Source organism: Megascapheus bottae, chromosome 1 (genome assembly GCF_031878675.1).
Source record: "Megascapheus bottae isolate mThoBot1 chromosome 1, mThoBot2.hap1, whole genome shotgun sequence".
Classification (NCBI taxonomy): domain Eukaryota; kingdom Metazoa; phylum Chordata; class Mammalia; order Rodentia; family Geomyidae; genus Megascapheus; species Megascapheus bottae.
Window position 1 is genome coordinate 82,369,537 of NC_143509.1, and position 23,490 is coordinate 82,393,026.

Genomic DNA, 23,490 nt, shown 5'->3' on the forward strand with positions numbered 1-23,490 from the left:
AAATGAATGCAATTTTGATTTGGTTATTCATGTTTCATCTTATTTCATAATTTAAAATCAATGAGAAGTGATAAATATAGTTTCTTATATTTCCTCTACAACTCTTAATGAGACTGCCCCCTGTGTATAACATTGTACTGGATAGAGAGTTCAAGAAAGTGAATAACAAATTTTGTTTTCTGTGATGTCAAAACTAGTTTTTCTATTTTTCTTAAATGGGAAGCAAAGCTTACCTGTACCTATCTACCAGGTGATGAGAAATTCACACACACACACACACACACACACACACACACACACACACACACACACGATTTAAATGATTTTATTTTTAAGTAAATAATCTCTGTTTTGGCTAGGCATTGGGGGCTCAAGTATATAATCCTAGCTGTTCAGAAGGTGGAGATCTGAGGATCTGGGTTTAAAGCTAAGCCTTGGCAGAAAAATCTTTTAAGTCTCTTATCTCCAATAAACTACTCAGAAACAAAAAAAAAAAAATTGGAAGTGAAGCTGTGGCTCAAGTGAGAGAGCACAGGTCTTGAGCAAAAGAAGCTCAGTAAAAACACCCAGCACCTGAGTTCAAGCCCCAGGATGGATATAGACACAGACACAGACTCACAGACACACACACACACACACACACACACACACACACACACACACACACACACACTGACACACACCTCTGTTTGACTTTATTTTTTTCCAGTCCTGGGCTTTATCTCAGGGCCTGAGTACTGTCCTTGGGCTTTCTCAAGGCTAGTACTCTATCACTTGAGCCACAGCACCATTTCCAGCTTTTCTATGTATATGGTACCGAGGAACCAAACCCCAGTCTTCATGCATGTTAAGCAAGCACTCTACCACTAGGCCAAACTCATAGCCCATGACTATTTTTTAAGTAAAGAAAATATACCCAAATATATCTTGTTTAAACCACCTAAAATTAGGTTTCTTCTTTTGAAAATGAAACACTTTTTACGGTGCTGAGGATTGAATTCAGAATAGTCATATGCATATCTGGTAAGCAGTCCATTACAGAACTACATTGCCTATTGCCCTTCTTTTTTTTATTAGACACGAAGACATCTTCAATTTTCGCTATATAGTTTGTTTCTATACAAACAGTAAGTTTAAAAACTATAGATAGATGCAAGCTATTATCAGTTTACTAACTGGAGCACTTCTTGGTGGCAGATGGATGAGGCATAAAGCAGAGAATCAGAGTACACTAAAAGTTTATGATTTCATTGTGAAAATGTACAATTCCACATATTGAGAAGTACAGTCAGACATAACTGTGAAGTTCACTTTGAAGTTTAAAAAGTCAATCCTCTCATCTTTTCAACTTGAAAATAATTCTAGTGGCAATTAAACTCTTACCAAAGAAAAATAAAAAGGAATCAATTTTTGAAGTGTACTATAGAGACCATTTAACTCCTGGGCTCAAGACAGAAGTCCATTTTAAGCATTTATATCATATTTTGATGACTGTTATTTTCTAAACTATTTAGACAGATACTCCTATCAAACTCCATTTAAAGTTTTTCTTGACTGAAAATCTCTTGCACTCCTGTAGACATATCTGCAATTATTTTCATTCTCTGTATATTTTGACTCAGTGCACTATGACTTCACAGGGTATACGAGGAATGCATAATAATTACTACTAAATTCATTTTTTTCTAAAGATAAGAGTGTATGCTACCAGCTGGTGGCTCACATCTGTAATCCAAGATATTCAGGAGGTGGAGATCCTGAGATTGTGATTCAAAGCCAGGCCAAGCAGGAAAGTCCTTGAAACTCTCAGTTCACAACCAGAAAGCCATAAGTAGTGCTGTGTCTCAAAATGGTAGAACACTAGCCTTGAGCAAAAGAACTCAAGGTCAGTGCCCAGGCTGAGTTCAAGCCCCATGACCAACAAATAAATTAAATTATTTTTTTCAAAAACTGTAAGAGCATGGGATTTTTTCCATTTAAATTATTTACTTGAAAAAATGACTTTTAAAGTGTGATAGCTAGCTTAGTAAGATAGTGAAAATGATAGCCAGCTACACCATGTCATCCCTGAGTAACATGCAGAATCCGGAAGATTTTAAGAGTCTGGAGAAATAATTACACATATAATTCCTCCATGAGAATCACGCAGCAAAATTCAAAATCACATGTAAATAGGTACTTCCATCACAGGAGAAATTTCCAGTCTGTTCAACCATATATATATATATATATATATATATATATATATATATATAATCTCCTGTGCCTAAAACTAGGGATGCACTGGTAATTTAGAGATCACACAATGTGTTCCAGTTGAGGAGTGTTTTCCTGGATATTTTTTAGATATGAGATATTACAATTTACCTTTTTCAATAAGTTGAGACACAAGTTTGCTTTTTTTTTTCCTCTGACAAAAATACCTGGGAGGGGGAAAAAACAACTTAGGAGAGGACTTGTTTATTTTGGCTCAACATTTTAGAGAAACCTAGTTCATGGTCACTTGGCTCAGTGTTTCTGGATCCACTGCAAGATCATTGCAGTTGCAGTGGTTGGACTGTAAGAAGGAGATTGTTCTTTATCTCCAGGCAGAGAAGAAACAAAGAGGAGGGAAGGGTTAGGGATAAAGTTGTCTCTAGTACCCATTCCCATGTACTACCACTCCCTTCAGTATGTTTCATCTCCTAATGTTTCTAGAACCTCTCAAAATCATGTACAAGCTAGACGTCAAGCATTGAAAATGTGACATTTTATATACAAAGTGTAACACATACCAAAGCTAACAAGCTCCTATTTTTTAAAAATTATTTTGCAACCCAGGATCTTGTCCTTGATCTGCTTTAATGTTCACTGATGGTGTTACACTACATGAACCATACTTTCAGCATAGCTTTTTGATGGTTAAATATCTATAAAGAGAGTCTCACAGATTTCTCGGCCCAATCTCTATTCCTCACATCTCACCTTCATGGTGGGATTATAGATAGGATTAGAGTCATATGTCACCCATACTTATCAGTAAAATACATATTTTACTTCCCCAAGAGAAAATTAAACTTCCAGGGGGAGTTTACCTTAGAACCTAACTCTTCCTAAAGTAGCTATCTTATACTGTTTGTCTGTCTTTCTTTCCTTCTTTGCTAGTACTTACTGGTGCTTGAACTAAGGTCATCACATTCTCATTTGACTTGCTTGCTTATGGCTGGCACTTTACTGCTTGAGTCATGACTCTAGTTCATTGTTTTGCTCTTTTGTTCTTGTGTTTTGGCAATCTTAATCTAGCCAACTGCCCAGACTGGCTTCAAACTGAAATCTTCTAGACCTCAGCATCCTGAGTATCAAAGGATTACATGTGCGAGCCAGCAGCATTGGGTTCCATTTTGTGCTTTACTTTTTTTGTCTTCCCCTTTTTCCCCAATAGCTAAGGCTAGAAACTTGAAAAGTGAAAACTTCACTTTAGAAGACTATGTCTGCATGAAACTGATAGTTAAAAGTATTCTAAAAATTTTCTGGCCGATATGTTGAGTGATTAGTCCATTGAAATGTATTCCGTCAATCCTCTTTTGTCGTTCTCACTTGCAATGTTTTAAATATTTGTCTGAATTGAACAATATTTGCCATCTGCTGTTCCAGGCTCTCCAATGATCTGAAACCTTTGAATTCTGTGGAATCATTCCTCATTATTGCTTTTTCAGTAGTATCAATAAAGTCTGTCTTTCTCCCTCCTTTCTTCCTTATGTCTGCTATTTACAAACTCTGTAGTCCCAGAGGAACTAAAGAAAAAAGCTAGCAGTTTCAAATACAAACTCCCAGTTAACTATAGCTGATCTGTTTCAAAGTAAACATATTACCGTGTTTCTACTTCTTGTAGTCAGTTTGCTATTAAATGTATTCAAATAGTGCTAATTCGTGTTCACATAATGTGTACAATCTTTACACTTTAACTATTATCTTAGAAGTCCCTAGTATTAAATTTTATTTCCCATGTCATTCCTTTTTGAATTTAGGTTTCCCTGCTTCATTTTTATTTTCTTTTTAATTACATAAATATTGGGTAGAAATGAAGGATTCAGGACTAAACAAATAAAGTCATAGCCATAATACTTCCCTGAAAAGAGAAAAAAAATAAAAGAAAGAAAGAAAACTGCTCTGATCCAAACCTTTGGGAACAAGCCCACAACATTCTTTTTATTTCCCTCTCACTTTCATCTCAACACGCATAAGAAGCAGAACCTTTACAGGTTTATGTACCTTGATATCCATTGGCCACCATGGATACAAAGCCTCACAAAACGTGCTAGCTGGGAACAGGATAGAGGATAAAAGGATGACATATCTAGTGATGTTCGGGGTTATAAAATCTGCCTCCATTTCCAGAGGCTTCTATTTTGAACAGTTATTTACTCCTTCCTGTTTCCTCATATTTACTGATAAGTCCTCTCAGTTATCTATTACTGCATAATACAATTGCCACACACTTAGTGGTTTAGAATAGAAGCATTTCATGATTCCATGGCCTGGCTAGGATCATCTACACTATTTCTATGTTCCACTGTGATGTTAGATGGGGTTCTCACCAGGATTTGCTGGAGCTGGAACCCCAAGATGATGATTCCTTTCAAATACCTCCTGGATTACAATCAACTTCTCTTTGAAGAGCACTGAACACCTACATGGCTGTCCAGAGATCCAAGAAGGCAAAAGTGGAAGCTTTCAATCCTAAATGGGCACAGCACAATTGAATCCACATCTCTTGATTGGGCAGGGTCACAAGGCCAGCCAAGATGTAAGACAAGAATAAACTGCATTTCTTAATGAAAGAAATAGTATGTACATATGTATGTATGCATGCATGCATGCATGTATATATGCATGTATGTATGTATGTATGTATGTATTTATGTATGTTTATGTGTGTATGTATGTCTACCCTATAAAGAAATGTTTGCCAAGCCTGATGGCTCACGCCTATAATCCTCGCTACTCAGGAGGCTGAGATCTGAGGTTCAAAGCCAGCCTAGGTATGAAGAGTCCATGAGATTCTTATCCCTAGTTAACCATCAGAAAACTGAAGATGGCGCTATGGCTCAAGTGGTAGAGCTTCATTCCCCACCCCTACACAATGCAATTTTTCACTTTTCTTTTTCACACAAGAATCATACCTGGCCATTTGCTTGTTAAGAGAGAGTTCAACTTCAGATATGTGATAATGTGGAACTGTGTCCTAAAGTCACACCCATTAGAAGCTTCCCTGTAACACAAAATATGATTTGAAGTTGGTTTTGGTTTTTGTAGTGGTAGGGATTGAACTTAGCGCCTTGAATTTGCAATGAAAGCACTAAGTCACTGAGATACATTCCTTGCCCAGATTTGAAGTTCTTTTTAACGTGCAACTGACAAAAATCAAAAGAGGCTGATAATGTACTACAATAGGAATTTAGCCAAAAGCTGCTGTGTTACATTTCTCATCATAAAAATGGAGTACTATTATTGCCTGTAATCTCTTCTGAAATGTTTCATTACTAGAAACTTTCCTCTAACACCATTAAAAAATAGATTGGAAATGTTTCCATTTGAAATGAGGGGCTGTGGCTGTGTTGAACACCCAGAGTAATGAAGGATGAAATATTCTGAGTACTTTAAGAAGTATCTATATCTCTTGATCAAATCTTGATTCCAATATTGTGGAGTTCTTGCTGTGATTCACATAGGAATATTGTAAGAAAAATCTGTAGAAAAAATACATATTAAGCAATTTTTAAGTGAGTATATTTACATTTTAGAAATGATTCATCATATTCTATTGTATAAATACATGTTTACATTAGTAAATGTCTTTATACAGTGATGAATTAAAGCCAAATGTAAGTATTGGAGTTAATCTTTCCTGCATGCTTTAAACTCCAATTTAAATGAGTGGGGTGAAATTAGGTATTGTGTGTATATAATGATGAAAAATGTTGGGATACAATAAGGAGTAATTCTTTAGATTTCCAGAGCATAATGGCCTATGAATTATGTTTTAAATTAATGAAAGAGAAGATAAAAAACTATTTGAATCTCATCAGCAGCTATTTTTTCTCTTTTTCTGAGATAGCAATAAGCCATTTTTCTGGGGATTTGAACTTTTGTGATCAAAACCCTCTAAGCTGCTGAAAGATCTTAATTTGAAGCTGAACCTTTTTAATGATGATTTGTTTTACTTGAAAGAACAAAAAAAAAAGTAGTTGGACTTCCTGAGAGGTTTTCTTTGTGCAAAGACAGTTTCTCTGTAAATGGAAATAAGTTTTTAACAGTTGGGAGAATGTGTACATGATGGTGTGTTCTTCCCCATGAAAAGATCCTTCTTCCTTCCTTTTTACAAGCAGCAAAAAAGGGAGAGCCATCTTCCACAGAAAGCAACTTGAATTTAAAAAGGCAGAAAAGTTAACTTAAGGAAAACAATTTCTTCATCTCAAACAATCCCTAACATTATCTGTGGAATTTATCCAACATGGTTTTATGGAAGTTAAGAGCTATTGCTTTATGCCATTGATTGATTTGCTTCATCTTCTACTGGAAAACACATTCCTTATGTTCTGCAGAGTGATAACTTGGGAGAGAACAAATTTCCCTGGTGGAAAAGTATATGATATGACAGACGCAACTATATGGAAAGGAAATCCCTGAAACATGCTTGAAAAAATAAAGATACTCTCTCAGATGTTCTGAGCAGATATTCATACTTAATGCTTAAACATTAAGATATTATCAGTTCTTACTTCTAGTAGGCACATCTTTCATGTTCAATTCTATAGTTCTACTCATAATCAAGATAGCAGTTCCTAACTAAGGACTTACTTCATCATTTCTTAAGTGCTCTCCTATGTGTCTTCACTGCATATGAAGGTCCATGCCTGTAATCTTAGCTACTCAGGAAGCTGTGATCTGAGGATCAAGGTTCAAAGCGTGGGCCCAAAAGGACTTGAGACTCCTATTTCCAATTAACCTCTAGAAAAAAAAGTGAAATGGGACTTGGCTCAAGGGTAAGGTAGTAGCCTTGAGCTGAAGAGCTCAGGGACAGTGCCGAGGCCAAGTTCAAGCCCCATGGTCCACAAAAAAAAAAAAGGGAGTGATTTTCCTTCCCTGGCATTTCCAGAAGGGTAGTGATTAACACATTGATAGTGCAAAAACTTATATTTACAGTGATATATTTACCTTATTTGTATTATGAATTTTCTGTTATAATTACCTTGGTTTACTATTTTCTTATTATATTAATCAATTCAAAATATTAATTAAAATGCTACCTCACTAGACAACATTGGCTCACACTGTAATCCTAGCTATTTGGGAGGCTGAGATCTAAGGAATACAGTTGGAAGCCAGCAAAGTAGAAAAGTCCAAGAGACTTTCACCAGTCAAAATCTAGAAGTAGAGCTGAGACTCAAGTTGTACAGTTCTAGCCGGGGCAAAATAGTCCAGGATAGCACAAGTTACCTGAGAACAAGCCCCAGGACCAGTATATACACAACCAGTATACACACACATTCTCTCACACACACACACACACACACACACACACACACACAACATTTCTGTAAAAGCCTAGTCAGAATTCCATTCAGATAAAATATATTGGTCTTTTGGCTTCTTAATATTTTTCCTGTTTTCTCTCAGATTCTGACCACAGTACTTTATATTTATTCCATGGGAACTGTTTTATGTTTTAGTTTTTAGATGTATATTTATATTTTGTAGTTTTAGCTAACATTTTCATGTACATTGCTAAATATGAATTACTCTTTTGCACAGTCATTGGTACTCCAGAAATCTTATTTATAATTAATTCTGAATATTGTCTCCCAATATTCTCTTTATTGCCTACTCTGCCTTCTGTTTTTCTCTTCTGAGCAGTGGGCAATTCTCCAGTGTTCCCTACTACAGCTTACAAAAAAATATTTCCTGTTCTTTATAATAGGTATGACATTTGTGGCCTCATGTCTAGCACCAGGTCCTTAGGCCCCATTATTTCTGCTCATGGGCTCCATGTCCCACTGTCCTGTAATGAGTTACTCCAAGTAATTTTATATCACATAATATCTTCTGTGGACTTCTTTTGTGCTAATTATTTCCGGTTGTGTTCATAGAGCTACATTCTTTCCTTTGAAAATAGGAAGTATTATATTTTAAAATATGAACTTTAGCCTACTTTTAAGAAAGTTTTACCTATGTAAAATTGTAAATGAGGGGAAGGTAGACTACTAATTTATTTCCAGTGATTACTATGTATATTGTCTAATAGAATAATGTACAATAATTTAGTGAATCACTTGAAAATATAGACAAGTATTAGTATTTTTAATGAATCTTTATTAGAATAAGACATCAAAATGAGACTTCTAGCTCTTCTAGTGATATAGACGATCTATGTTGTTACAAAATCAAGCACTGAGACTGAGAATAGTGTTTGACATTCATTTTGATCATTGATGTACATAATGGAAATAATACTTTTTGTGACCTAGATACTTGCTATTAAGAAAGTTTAATGATCATCTGTGTTGAAAAATGTAAGAGTTTTCTTTAATGCTATATTTTTTATTGATGTTGCTAGAGCCTTACAGAAATTCTTATCAGTAGTGGCAAAATTTATGTTTTTTGACATTTTTCTAATGCATAGCAACCAAATATTGTTTACAAGTAAAATATTTGTTTCTGTGTATATCCTATTAGTAGTAATAATAAACTAATCAAGCACTTGGTAGGAATTCTTTGGGAATTTAAATTTTGTGTTGTAGTATAGATACTGACAGAATTCAAAGCATGGGATGCAGAATGTATAGAATTGTTCAAAAATCACAGAGAAATTAGTTTTGAGAAACTGTAAAATGATAAAAGGACCTATGTAAAATTTTATGGTTGGGCTGGGTGGGTGGTGGCTCACAGCAGTATTCTTAGCTATTCAAGAGGCTGTGATCTGAGGACTGCAGTTCTTATCTCCAATTAATCACCAGAAAACAGGAAGTGGCACTGGGCTCAACGGACAGTGCCCAGGCCCTGAGTTCAAGTCCCACTGACAAGCCAAAAGAAACTATGGTTGGGCAAAAGATTAAAAGTACTGTACTGGTAAATCCCCCGAAAATATTAGCTCTCTAGAAAAAAAAATTCCTACATTTTACATTTGTTTACTTCCAGGGCACTAATGCTCCTATCACAGACAATTTCCAACTACCAATATGATATCACTAAATTCAGAGTTAAGAAGAATTACAATGCCTTGATCCTTTCAGGCTCTGTGAATAAAGCACCATAGACTGGTACTTATAGTCAACAGAATTTTATTCCTCCAAGTTTGGGATTTTAGTAGGCCTAAGATAAAGTTTCTAACCTTTATATCTGAAAAGCACCAACTTCTTGCTTCAGAGAAGGCTGTCTTTCTGTGTATGTGCAAAACTCACCTAAGTTCCCTAATATTCTTGAAGACTTTACCTTCAGGAAACAATCAAGTTCCCAAAACCCCACCTCCAAATCTCATCAATATAGAATACTAGTTTTTTTTTTTTAATTTGTGTGTTTAAAAAGATACGAACATCAATCCATATCACTTAATGATATGCAAAATTTCCACTCCTCAGATACAAGTACTAAATGACCAGCAGGAACACTAAAATATTATAATTAAGAAGCAGTGAGCTTTTCGAATATTTGTTTTCAGTATACTTCCTTTATTAGAAATTGGTATAATTTCATGTAAATAATAGCTACCTTAAGAATCAGCTTACAAATATCCTGAAATTTTAAAAATCAGCTTTTATAATCTGGTATAACAAACCAGAAACAATACATAACTAATTCATAAAGTTATTCTCCTTTCAAATATTGAAGATGTATCTTAAAGAAAGATAAGTATTTAATTTCAGAAAGCATTACTATTGATTCAAATATAAGAAGAAAGACTTTGGATGAAGAGAAAGGGAAAAACAAGATGATGAAACACAGAACAAAGGATGAACCAGTGTTACAATGATATTCACATGACAACATGTTGAAAATGAACTTTACAACTTGGGAGGGGTGGAGGGAGGAGAAGTGGAAAAAAAATGAGAAGGGATGACAACATTCAAGAAGTAATGTACTTACTACCTTACAAATGTAACTGTAACCCTTCTATACATCACCCTGATAATAAAACTTAGAAAATCATAGCAGTATTAACTAGGAGTTAAAATGATGGAAAAATTCTTCTCATTACATTTAGTAATTAGAAACAGGAAAATTCAAGGGACTTGAATAACCTTTAATACAGTACAGAAAGTGAAACTTTCTCTGAAGTGAGAATTCCCAACAGAACTCCAGAATAATCTCATCCAAAAAGCAAAAATAGTACATGTGGGGCAATTGGTGGGGTAAATTAGGTAAGGGGCCACAGAAAAGCTATCTTAACCCCATGCCACTGTATTTCTGCTGGAGACAAGAAGAGAGAGTGCTGTGGCCATATGCCAAGTGATTTCCAGTTGTTAACACACTTCTCAATCAGAATGAATCTCCTTTACACCTTAAAAAAGCAGTAACTCTAAATTGTCATTCGTTAAGCTCACTGAACTTGCCCTATTTAAGATAATGTTCCTATCAGCCAATGACCATCAGACTGCTGAAGCAAATACTAAATGTAAAAGAAAGCTTTAATTCAAGATGTAGGCAATCATTTTACAATGAGAACAATATTGTCAAAATTTCAAGGATCATCACAGACAAAAAAAAACCCAAAAACATTAATACTGACTAAACATTTTAAAGCATTACAAAAGAAATTTAAAGAGCTTACATTTTCAGTGTATATTGTCATCATATATACCTTAATACTCAGTACATTTTCATTTACATTTGAATCATCTTAATAAAAATGGATCTCAAAATTAATGTCCTTTACTCTCCATTCTACCCCTGCTTTCATTTCAGTAGACAAATTTAGAGATTTGATTTTCTATTTCTGAAGGAACAAATGCATGTGAACATTTTTATCTAATGATCTCCATTTTTGTGTTTAGAAAATATTCAAAAGTCATTATTTTAACCACTATTTATGAGAAAACTGAGCTGAGTAAATTGTGCCAATTATGATGTCAGTCGTAGACTACAGGACTTTTATTTTTGGCCAGTCGTAGAGCAGGAACTCAGTGCCTGGACACTGTCCTTGAGCTTTCTGAAGGGTAGAGTTTTATCACTTGAGCCACAGCACCATTTCCAGCTTTTTCTCTGTATGTAGTACCAAGGAGTTAAACCAGAGCTTTGTGCAGGCTAGGCAGGCACTCTACCACAAAGACAAGTTCCTGGCCTGCCTGTAAGACTTGAATCAAAGATTAAGCCAATATTTGGAATATTTCTGCAACACTCTAGTCCTTTGCAAGTCACTAAAAGAAAGGCAAAAATAGCATTAAAGTTTTAACAAGATTCAGTTTACAGTGCGCTAATAAAATTCTGAAGTAAAAATCCCATGAAAAAGACAAAATAATATCTGCTTACACTTTAAAGCTGAATGAACTAGTATTCTTTGAACTTGTGAAAAACAATGTCTATGTTTTGTTTTGCTTGTGTTGTTTTTAAGTGATAGCATTTCAAAATATAATTGCTAATTAACATATTTTAAAACTATACAGGCAGTGAATTGATTTTGGTAAATGTAGCTTTTTAACAAAAATCTCTGGTTTCATAGATAAGGAAAAAGAAGTAAGGTAACATTCAAAGAAAAAAGAAATAAGGAAAGTAAACATATCACACTTCCAAGAAAGAAAAAAATGTATTATTAGAGAAGTCATCAGATCTTTCAAAACACCAATCATAAAGTAAAATCCAGATCCCATATAACTGCTGTTACATCTAAATTTTTGACAGCTTTCATTTGAATAGCTCATTGGAATTTAGAGAACCATTTTGCAAAGTATGTTCTGTGGAACCTTTTTCTTTCATGAGTGCTAACCAGAGGCTAGACACGTTTAAGAATCATCCAGTTAGATATACCTTTATGGAAAATCACAAAGCATTAGAGTTTTATGGGCATTTAAGCATTTTATGTATTTTATAGACATTAGCATTTTATGGACATTTTATAGACAGAAATGTTTCACTGAGGAACCATGACCTGCTTTAATTGAATATTTAGTAAATAAATGCAAGCACTGTTACTATTTTTAGTAACATTTATAGCCATCCAACAGAAATAGTGTTGGAGAATATTAGTTATTTTCAGACCTCAAAACAAATCTACTGAAAGGATGATTTCCTCAGCATTGTGTATGTGTGATCTACTAAGGTAAACATTAATAAGTAGTAAAATAGTGATTTGGACTTAGTTCTTCCAATATTGTCTAGAAAACATTTTTCTTTCCACTGTGGGTATGGTTCTTTTTATTCCCACCAATACTCCTGTCATGCTCCATTTATTTTTAACCCATGTCTCCCATGCTGAAGGAAATTGCTTGAGCTGCTACTTCAAGCAGCACTTCAGGATTTTGTTCCAATTTTGAAAGAGAATTCTTGATAACAGAATTGCTGTGTTAAGTATTTGTTTAAAGATAAAGCAGAAAACCACTCATGAGTAACACAGGCAGTTAAATGGTACCATCTGGAGCAAAAGGCATCTGTAAGTATCCTTATTTAAGAACCTGTTTACAAATAATAACAGACCCCTGGAATTAAGCACTTAGCTCCTTTGTCATGGATAATGGCATTGGAGGGAAACAGCTTGCTTCACTGCTTTTGAATCTTCACTAACAGAAATACCAGAGTCTTTTGGCTGTTTTCTTAGAAATACCCATGATGAGGAACTCTTAAATCAATAATAGGAAGTGTGAGAGATAATCTGGTTGGGGTATTTCAGATTTAATGACATGGAGAACGAACAAAGCTCCGTATTTAGAAGAGTGAGGAAATTAGCTAGCCTATATCCAGCACAAGAGAGAATGGAAGGATGAATTGGGGAAGAAGGGGGAATTGGCTTCGTATCAAATATGAATGAAGAAATTTGTTTATTCTAAGCATAGATTTTCACACATCATTTTCACTATATTTCACTATATTCATCAAAACAGCATTTGGATTCCTTTGGACTAGACATGATATATTTTATGTCCTCAAGAAATACTTGTAATACATACAATGGTAAGAATAAAAATGGAGCTGCAGGGAGAGGTGACATACTAAATATAACCAAGGAATATTGCTGGATTAAAAAATCAGAAATTGGAGAAAAGCAACTTGTGACATAGAAAGTTAGGATTGTTTAGTTCAATATTTTCCTGTCATAAATATTTGTACTATACTCTGAGATAAGCAATTACTTCTCAGAATGAAGAAGACTGCTGAAGCCTCTGCCTACCCAGGGGTTTGGAAGGCCACTCAGGCCTGTAGGAGTCCGCACCTCGACAAGCTCTGCCTCAAATGACTAAATGTTTCCTTCTTCCTTTTGCCCTTTGTCAGTTCCAACTGTCTACTGTCAGTTGGAACAAGACTCATTGGAAAAGCTTTATGGTATTATAAATGTATTTGTGAATTTCATTTCAATTAACACTGAACACATACTAATGTGATATATCCTAGAATTACTTCTAAAACATATATTCCTTATAAGCAAAAAAAATAGGTTTTTCACTCATATAATACATTTAATATTGGTTTTCATGAAAATACATTTTATTTTTTGTAACTCAAAACTGACATTTAAAGGCTAACTATAGTTGAGTAAGTCCAATGTCTTTGCTATACTTAATGAGACATGTCTTACACACTTACTTAAATATACAAAGAAAATCAATCTGTTAAAAGCACTTATGAGTTCTGGAAAGATGATGGGGGTTCACGGTGAGACTATCTGAGATCTTGCCAAGATGCCAGTTTGAGCATTGTAGCCAAAAGTTTGTGACTAAAGAGTGACACCAAGTGAGCCTTAACTGCACGGAGATCTCTACCAGAGAGGAAAAAGGGAGGCAGCCTGCTTAAGAAGACAGTTTTGAGCCCAAAGCAGCGGCTGTAGCCTCTAGCAGCTGCACCAAGACAAAGGAACTGCCCAACAGTCATGGGGAAGCATAAGTATCCCGAAAAAGACAGTCTCACTCCTCACAGGACAGCACTGAGAGGGTAGGCCCTCCGGATCAGCTGACAGGAGCGCCATCTTGGCTACTGGCAAAGACCCTGCCAGACCAACTAGCAGACAAATGGAACCAGAGAAGTGGTGTCAGCAGCACCTTTTCTCATAAGGGCAAAGGAATCTGAACAGTGTCAGCGTGGCCCAGCAATTGGTTCCCTGCCCTGGAGGGATCAACTCTTCTCAGAGTGGGGCAGCTTTCTAATCCAGGTAAACAAAGCCAGAGGCGGCCCCACCCCTAGGCCACTCTCAGCTTAACTGGCTAAAACAATAGTTGTTCCAGGCTGCATCAGTAGGTTTTGAAACTAACCATTGACTGCAGACAGGATACAGTTCCACCCACACTCCAGCTACCAAAAACTTTCTCCTGTGGAACACATAAAGCACATCACCCTGCCAGTAAATTAGCCCTGGTAAACAGTCCAAAAGACCCCAAGTCTGAAAGGCAGAATATTTTCTGCTCACTCAAACGAACTGATTGGAAAAAACAACTAAGCCAAAGGAAAACAGATCACAGGGAAATAAGAGACTCCCAAAAGAGACTGGATCATGAATACAGGGGAGACACAAGTTTCCCCCAAATACAATGAAGAATTTTTTCTAATTTTTTTCTATATATTTTGCTTTCACTTTTTTGCATATATTTTATTGTAATTAATAGAAGGGTTAGATTATATTCACCAGATAGAAGGTGCATTACTTCACAAACATTGATACCCTTTCTCATGTCTTGGTCCCCATTTCCCTCCCCCACCCCTACCCCTCATGTTGTTTTCCCCCCTTCCCTATCCAATTTCAAATAACCAAATAAGCATATATACAATATATCAGATACCAAGGTAAAATACTATGACAATATGGGATAACCAAGGGAGAACAAAAGAGATGAGACATAACATAGTCCATTAAGGACAACAAGCACTCATTATATGGCTTTTGTTTCTATATCCTGGAGGTCCTTTCATTTAGCATCATACCATATAGTCTTAGGTATATAGGTTTTGCTGTATTGTTAATCTCTGCTAGGAGAGCCCAAGGTTTCTACTGATCATGACAAATGAGGAAAACCATTGAGACTATGTTCCTTTGAGTCTGGCTTACTTCACTTAATATGATTTTTTCTAAGTCTTTCCATTTCCTTACAAATGGGGCAATGTTGTTTTTTCTGACAGCAGCATAGAATTTCATTGTGTATAAATACCATATCTTATTGATACACTCATCAACTGAGGGGCATCTGGGTTGGTTCCATTACTTTGCTATGGTAAATAGTGCTGCAATAAACACCGTTGTGCTAGTGGATTTAGTATGTCCTTGTTTCTGGACAACTGGGTAAACACCAAGTAGTGGACTTGCTGGGTCTTAGGGGAGCTTTATGTTTAGTTTTTTTTTTTTTTTTGTAAGTGACTCTCTTTTATTATGTTTGTAAGTTATTTTTTCCCATATATTTTTATTGTAATTAGAAGAGTTACATTATATTCACCAGATAGAAGGTTCATTACTTCACAAACATTGATACCGTTTCTCATGACATGATTCCCACCTCCCTCCCTCCCTCCCCTCACTCATCTTGATTTCCCCCCTTCCTTATCCAATTTCAATTATCTATGTTTAGTCTTTTGAGGAACTGCCATACTGCTTTCCATAGTGGTTGAACGAGTTTGCACTCCCACCAAGACTATAGTAGTGATCCCTACTGGCCACCTCCTGCCAGCACCTGTTGTTATTAGATTTCTTGATAATGGCCATTGTAGCCAGAGTGAGGTGGAATCTCAGAGTTGTTTTTTGTTGTTTTTTTTTTTAACTGTATTTTTTGTTGTTGTTTTTTTTTTTGTTTTTTGGCACTGGGCGTTGCACTTCCTAGGCAAGCACTTTGCTACTGAGCTACATCCCAGCCCTCAGAGTTGTTTTGATTTGCATTTCTTTTATGGCCAGAGATGTCGAGCATTTCTTCATGTGTCTATAGGCCATTCTTATTTCTTCTTCAGAGAAGACTCTCTTTAAGTCTTTGGCCCATCTTTTATTTATTTTATTTATTTATTTATTTTGCCAGTCCTGGGCTTGTGCTCAGGGCCTGAGCACTGTCCCTGGATTTTCTCAAGGCTAGGCCTCTACCACTTGAGCCACAGCACCACTTCTGGCTTTTTGCTATGTATGTAGTACCGAGGAATCGAACCTAGGTCTTCGTGCATGCTAGGCAAGCACTCTACCACTAGGCCAAACTCCTGGCCCCTGACCCATCTTTTAATGGGATGGTTGTTTCTTTGGAGATTAGTTTTGGAGTGATTCAATTTTTTGAGCTGTTGATATATTTTTAGATATGAGGCCTTTGTCTGTTGTATGGTTATTGAAGATCTTATCCCACTCTGTAGGCGTTATAGTTAATTTGCTAGCTATGTCTATTGCCATACAGAAGCTCTGCAGACTTTCTCTGATTTGTTGTGTTTCTAGGTCCTTCTACCTGTGCCAAGGAGCCCTAGTGTATCTCCTATTCCTTCTTGTAAAGCTTTCAGTGTATCTGTTTTTACTTCGAGGTCTTTGATCCATTTGGAGTTAATACTGGTGCAGGTGACAAAGAAAGATCCAACTTTAGTTTTCTGTAGGTGCTTAACCAGCTCTGCCAGCCACTTGTTGAAGAGGCTGTCTTTCTTTCATTCTTATTTTTTGGCTCCCTTATCAAAGATTAGGTGGCCATAGGTCTGTGGTTTCCCCAAATACAATGAAGAGTTTTTAGTATTTTTTTTTTTTTTGCTTTTAGGTTTTTTGTTGGTTGTTGTTGTCATTGTCAGTCCTGGGCTTGAGCACAGAGCCTGAACACTGTCCTTGGGCTTTCTCAAGGCTCAAGCTCTACCACTTGAGCCTCAGCACCACTTCTGGCTTTTTTTTTTCTATGTATGTGGTACTGAGGAATCGAACCCAGGTCTTCATGCATGCTAGGCAAGAACTTCACCACTAGGCTAAACTCCCGGACCTTATTGCTCTCACTTTTATGTTCTCCTTCTTGATCCATTTTTTTCCTCCATTCTCTTTTGCCCTTTTTTCACTTCATTTTGGAACTCTTCACTTCTAGAAACATAGCAACAGCAATTAGTAGACATCCTCCTTCATCGTATACATACTTAATTCAGATTATATGTTTATTTACTCAATCCCCTATTTTTCTTAGTGTTTTTAATTTTATAATTACTTTTTTAAAATATGCATAATTTTGAGGTGTTTTTATTATAGATCTCTTTTATATAGTTTTTCTCTTTTATTTCTTATATTCTTTTCCTTTTTTAAATTTTAATATTTGTATTTTTTAATTTTTTAGTCATTCATTTTTCCTTTCTCTCACCTTAGATCTCATTTATTGTCACTCTAATCCTTTCCTTCCCTACATTACTCTTCTCTTATTTCCCTCCTCTTACCATTCAGTATACTTTTCTATCGCTGGTCCTTTGCTCCTTCTTTTATATGGAGATGATTGCTGTTGACCCAGACTGTATATGTATTTGTTGAACTATACTGTAAGTCCGGAGTGATTTAAATCTCACAGTCATCAGATTGTTTTCAGTGGTGGTATTGAATTTGTTTGTAAATGCACAAAATTAGAGAAAGAGAGTGAAAATATCTGTCTAAGATTGTGAACCTCTATAGTCTGTGCAGTTATAGAGTGCTATGGTGGTTCTTATCTTAAAATTGTAGCTGGGAGTGGTGGCTCACACCTGTAATCCTAGCTACTCAGGAGGCTGAGATCTGAGGATCAAGGTTCAAAGCCAGCCCTGTCACTAAACCCTGTGAGACTCTTATCTCCAATTTTACCACAAGAAAACTGGAAGTGGTACTGTGGCTCCAAGGGTAAGATGGTAGCCTTGAGCTGAAGACCTCCAGGACAGTGCTCAGTCCCAGAATTCAAGCACCATAATCCAACCAAATAAAATTGTAATCTTGTGTGATATTAATCATGCTCTCATTTCCCAATACGCAGAACAAGAAACTCAAGAAGCAAGCCAAAGAATCACAACTCCTGCTCAAAATAAACAGGTGACACAGCAGTCAGTGAAAAACCTAGAGGAGAGTCCTCAAAATGCTCTACAAATGCTACTGATAAACATGATCAATGAAAAGTTTGAAAGCATGAATAAGGTTACGTGTGAATGTAATGAAGTTGATCAAAGATTAATGGAGTAATTCATGGAATCCACAAACAGAAAGGTTAATGAATTCCAACAAAAGTCCAAAGAGAGTACAACTTCTGAGCTAAAAGACTTCAAAGAGAACACTTAAATCAAATCCAAATCAAGGAGTTACAGAAGTCCTTGAAAGATCGAATGCAAGAGATGCAAGCCAACAAAAGTAACCAACTGGACGGAAGGAAGATGAATAACAAATAAAAAGAGTATTGATAGCAGGTTAGATGATGTAGAAAAGAAAATCTCAGGAATTGAATATAGCCTAGAATTTATAGAGAAAGACCAGAAAATTATTCAAAACAGGTCCAAGAAATATAACAGATCTCCTCAGGATCTCCAAGATACAATTAGGAAGCCTAATTTAAGGCTAATTGATATTGAGGAGGGCCTGGAGAAGGAGGTTAATGGAACTGGAAATATACTTAAGGGAATCATCTCAGAGAACTTCCCAAATACTCAGAAGAACTGGCCTATCCAGATATAAGAAACTTTTCGAACCAGACTAGACCAGAAAAGTACATCCCACCATCACATTATAATCCACACAGAATCAATAGAGACTAGGGACAGGATCCTTAAAATGGCCAGGGAGAAGAGAACAATCACCTGCAAGGGAAAACCAATCAGAATGATTACAGATTTCTCAACAGAGACCAGGTAGGCAAAAAGAGTACAGATATGCCATGCCCTAAAGACAAATGAGAACCTACTCTCATTCATAGCTGAAGGAAAAATAAAACCTTCCACAGCAAGGAAAAAATGAAACAGTACGTGTAGAAAAACCCAGTATTACAGAAAATTCTGAAAGATGTTCTATACATTGAAAACAAACATGAACATGATATTGACAAAGAAATGGCACCTAAACAGAATACCATGTAATTATAGCAATTGACTAGACAAAGTCCAAAAGAAAAAAAAGGAATAACAAAACAGATAAAATGGCAGGAACTAGCAAACACCTGTCAATCCTAACTCTCAATATTAATGGACTTAACTCTCCAATTAAATGACTTCAACTAACTTGTTGGATCAAAAAGCAAGATTCAACTTTCTGCTGTCTTCAAGAGACAAATCTTGCCCCTCCTCCATGAATATAAAATGCGTTTTCTATTGGCTAAATGGTGTGGGTATTTGCGTGCATATGTGGGCACACACGTGTGTGTGTGTGTGTGTGTGTGTGTGTGTGTGTGTGTGTGTGTGATAGGACAACTTCCCTACCAATCCACAGTCAGATGTACAACACTTTAAAGTTTTATTATAATCAAGTCCAAGTTTTAAAGGAATGAGCATTCTGTGCTTTTCCACACTCAGCTCCCTTTTTCTCTTTTTCCCTGATTGTTTGCCTTGCTGAAAAGCTCCACTTCTTGGCATAAAGAGTATAAAGATCTTTATAGCATTACTTTTTGTTTCAAATTTCATTTTTATTTTCTGGTTTCTTAACAATTATAATTTGAAACTATATAAATTCACAGAGAAGAAGCTTAGCTATGTAAATTCCATCGATGTCTTCTTTTCTGGTTCAGTCCTATCATGAAGATTTTGTAACTAATACTGCAGATTCTGTATGAAAATATGTGTACAAAATTCAGGAGGACTCAGAGGGAAGAATTAATATATCAGTTAGTCATTTTCCAAAATAAACTGATGTCTAAGTGACTCCAAATTTGCCTTCCTTTGAGAAGATTTCATCTACCTTAAATAATCCCAAGGAATAATAATACCAGCAGCAGCTTTTAAAGCAAGAAAGGGTTAAGAACAATGTCCCTGAGTAACTTATCCATGATATTTATGCAATGTGCTTTTAATTTTTTTCAAGTGTTTTCTTTCCCCTTACCCATCACATATTTTCTAGCACCTGGAATGTCGATAGCTTATAGCAGACACAAAACCTTTCTATTTTGGTAACACTTAAGATGTCCTTTGAATGCTATGACACACTTTGGCAATGTTGGCAAAGAGAAAGAAAGCATTCACTAATATATTATATTTGCAAATAAGTATAATATGCTAGCTTTGCATAATGCTACTAGCAATCAAAAGGTTTAATTTACAGAATGAATGACTGCATAATGCAGTCTTTAAATATACAGAGAAAAGCTTTCTAAAAATGAAAAACATCTTGAGCACCATTTTTTCTTTGTTGCATAAATTCCTCAGAAGCTTTCAGAAACTCATCATTCTTCGTCAAAGCAATTGTGTTTAAAAGCAAATTGTAAAAAAATCTAAATAATTGATCTATAATAGGCTTAAATAAAAATAACTTATACCTGTTTATCATAGTAAGGAATGGCAAGGATTGAAAATGAGTGCATGCGATTGTTTGTTAAAATTGGAAAGATGCTGCTAGTGATGAAGGTCACATGATTTGTTTTTGTAGAACAACATAAATTCAAGAGTTGTTTTGGGGTTTTCTTAGTTTTCCTGACAGTGTTAGTTCAAGTACTAACTGAAATTTTAGCATTACATTAAATAACAGAATTCTAAAAGTATAAGGGGAAATAAGCTTTATGACAATAAAAGTTATATGATAACCAATGTTTGATTAGTCAAGAAACCAAGACATTCTGATAGTACCTGTGACATACACAAACATATAGAAACATGTGCATTGGGTTAGAATCTATTAAATAGTCTTATGAGTAGGAAAGCGGTTATATCAAATCACAGTGTTGATCAATTATGCCTAAATACATCATTGCCCAAAATAAACTATGACTGCTTCACACAATTGAATTCAATGTATATCTAGGATATATGTTCATATTAACTCATGCTGCTTTTTTATGATATGGGAATTCAATTCACTTATTCATGTGACAAGCATGGACTCTATCACCAAAGCAAAACATTTAATCCTTTTTATTTTATTTTTCAGGTATGATCTTCCTTTGACTGTGCAGGCTGACATAGGACCATGACCTTCTTATTTCTGCCTCATTAGTAACAGGTATTACTGGCAAAAACTGAATTATATATGTATATATATCCAGACTATATCTATTCAAGGCTATATATATGTGTGTGTGTGCTATTGCTATATATATTCCATATACATATATTCTATATATATTCCATGTACATACATATATTTATATATATGTATATACTGAGGCTAGAACTCTACCAGTTGAACCACAGCACCATTTCTGGTTTTCCTATGTATGTGGTACCAGGGAATCAGACTCAGGTCTTCATGCATGCTAGGCAAGCACTCTACCACTAGGCCAAAACTCATGGACCTCTTAGTATATTTTTTACTAAAATGTTGGGGTAGTCAGTATCATCTTGAAGTTTGGCTACCACAAGTTCCATCTTCAATCCCAGTTTTTTCAATTCCATATATGTTTGTATGTGTATTTCACATTTTTAGTATGTTTATGCTTTAAAATTAATTTCTATATTTATTTGTCTGTAGTTTATTTTATTTTAAGTTTTATTATGTTTGAGGAGTTTGTACCGAGGAGTCGCCACTTAACAAAACAATTTATTAATACCAAACAGCGTGATCAATGACATTGTTTTCAACATTCTTACCCATCCCTCTCTTACCCACCTTTTCCTTCACTTTTCTTAATTTTGTGTAATATATATTGAATTATTGGCTGCATTCTTCTGCTCTTTTTTCTCCTTCTTTCATCTGCTACTTTCCCTTTGATCTTACCCTGCCCCTTTTAAGTATCCACTTCTGGAGTTTTACTTTGTTGAACTTTGCCTTTCTAAGGATTTAGACTACTTAAGTTCTCACTTGAGTCTATCTTATTTCATTTGTACACATGTGTATGTACTTGTCTATATTTGTACTTTTGTGTACATTTGTATATACTTGCATACCACCCAACGTACTTATTTATAAGTTTGTAAGGTAAATCTAGCTTCCATATATAAAAAAAACATGAATCCTTACTTTCTATGTACCTTACTTACTTCACTTAACATAATTTTTCAGGTCTTTCCATCTCTTTACAAATATTACAATATCAAAAAAAGAAAGCAACAAATAGTACAATATCAATCTATACCATATTTCTTCAATTTTAAACCTTGTCTTGTAATCTGGAAATATATCAAATATTACAATCATGTACTTAGTGCTATACTAGCAACTAATATAAATATTTAATAAAACAGATCTGTCTTTAAGGAAGTAATAATAGAACTAATGAAAAGAAATAAAGTAATATTATACAGAAAACAGAAAAAAAAATTGTGATTGAACAGAAAAAAAAGTACAGAAAGGAAGGCTCTGGGAAGTATGATGTGCATTTTCAAAGGTATAGGATCAAGAAATAGTGAGAACAGTCAGTCATCACATATTTTTAATATGAGCATACACTAGTTATATATACAGGGATTCATTGTTATAATTCCATACATTTACAATATATTTGAATCAGTCTCATCCCTCAATTCTTTGAAGCAAGGACACATATGGAAGGAATTGTAAGAAATAAGACTGGAGGAATAGACTGAGAATAGTCTGAATGATTTTGTGTGTTATGCCAACAATATTTCTGTTTCTCAATTGCAGAAGACATATTAATAACTAATAAGGCTGCCTGTCACAAATATGTATTGGGACAATGTTACATTCTGTGGCGGGTAATCGTTGAACTGATTGGTTATCACAGTAGAAATATATATCTTTCCAATAAAAATCTAAACAGGAGCCAGGTGCTGGTGGCTCACATCTGAATCCTAGCTACTCAGGAGGCTGAGATCTGAGGATCACAGTTCAAAGGCAGCCGGGGCATGAAAAGTCTACGACACTCTGATCTATAATAAACTACCAGAAAACCCTTGAGTTTAAGAGCTCAGGGACAGTGACCAGGCCCAGAGTTCAAGTCCCATGACCAACAACAAAAAAAAATCTAAACAGGCATCTTTGTATCAGCTCTCTGTTGATAACTTAGTTACACGGAAAACAGAAAATAGGAGATGCATGTTCCTGAGGTATCACACTAGCATGAGGTCCTCATTTAGAACAAATTTAGAAGACAGGAATTATATAATCCTGATACATAACACTGATGTCATAGTATGGGTAAGTTACTGGATGGAGTGGAAGTTCTGAACCAAGTAATTATACAAGCAATTTCCTGATTCAGTAGATTTGTGATCATTGCAGAGACAATATTTCTGTGGGTATTCCATTCTATAGCCCTGTTGGTAAATTTATTAGAGCACTCAATC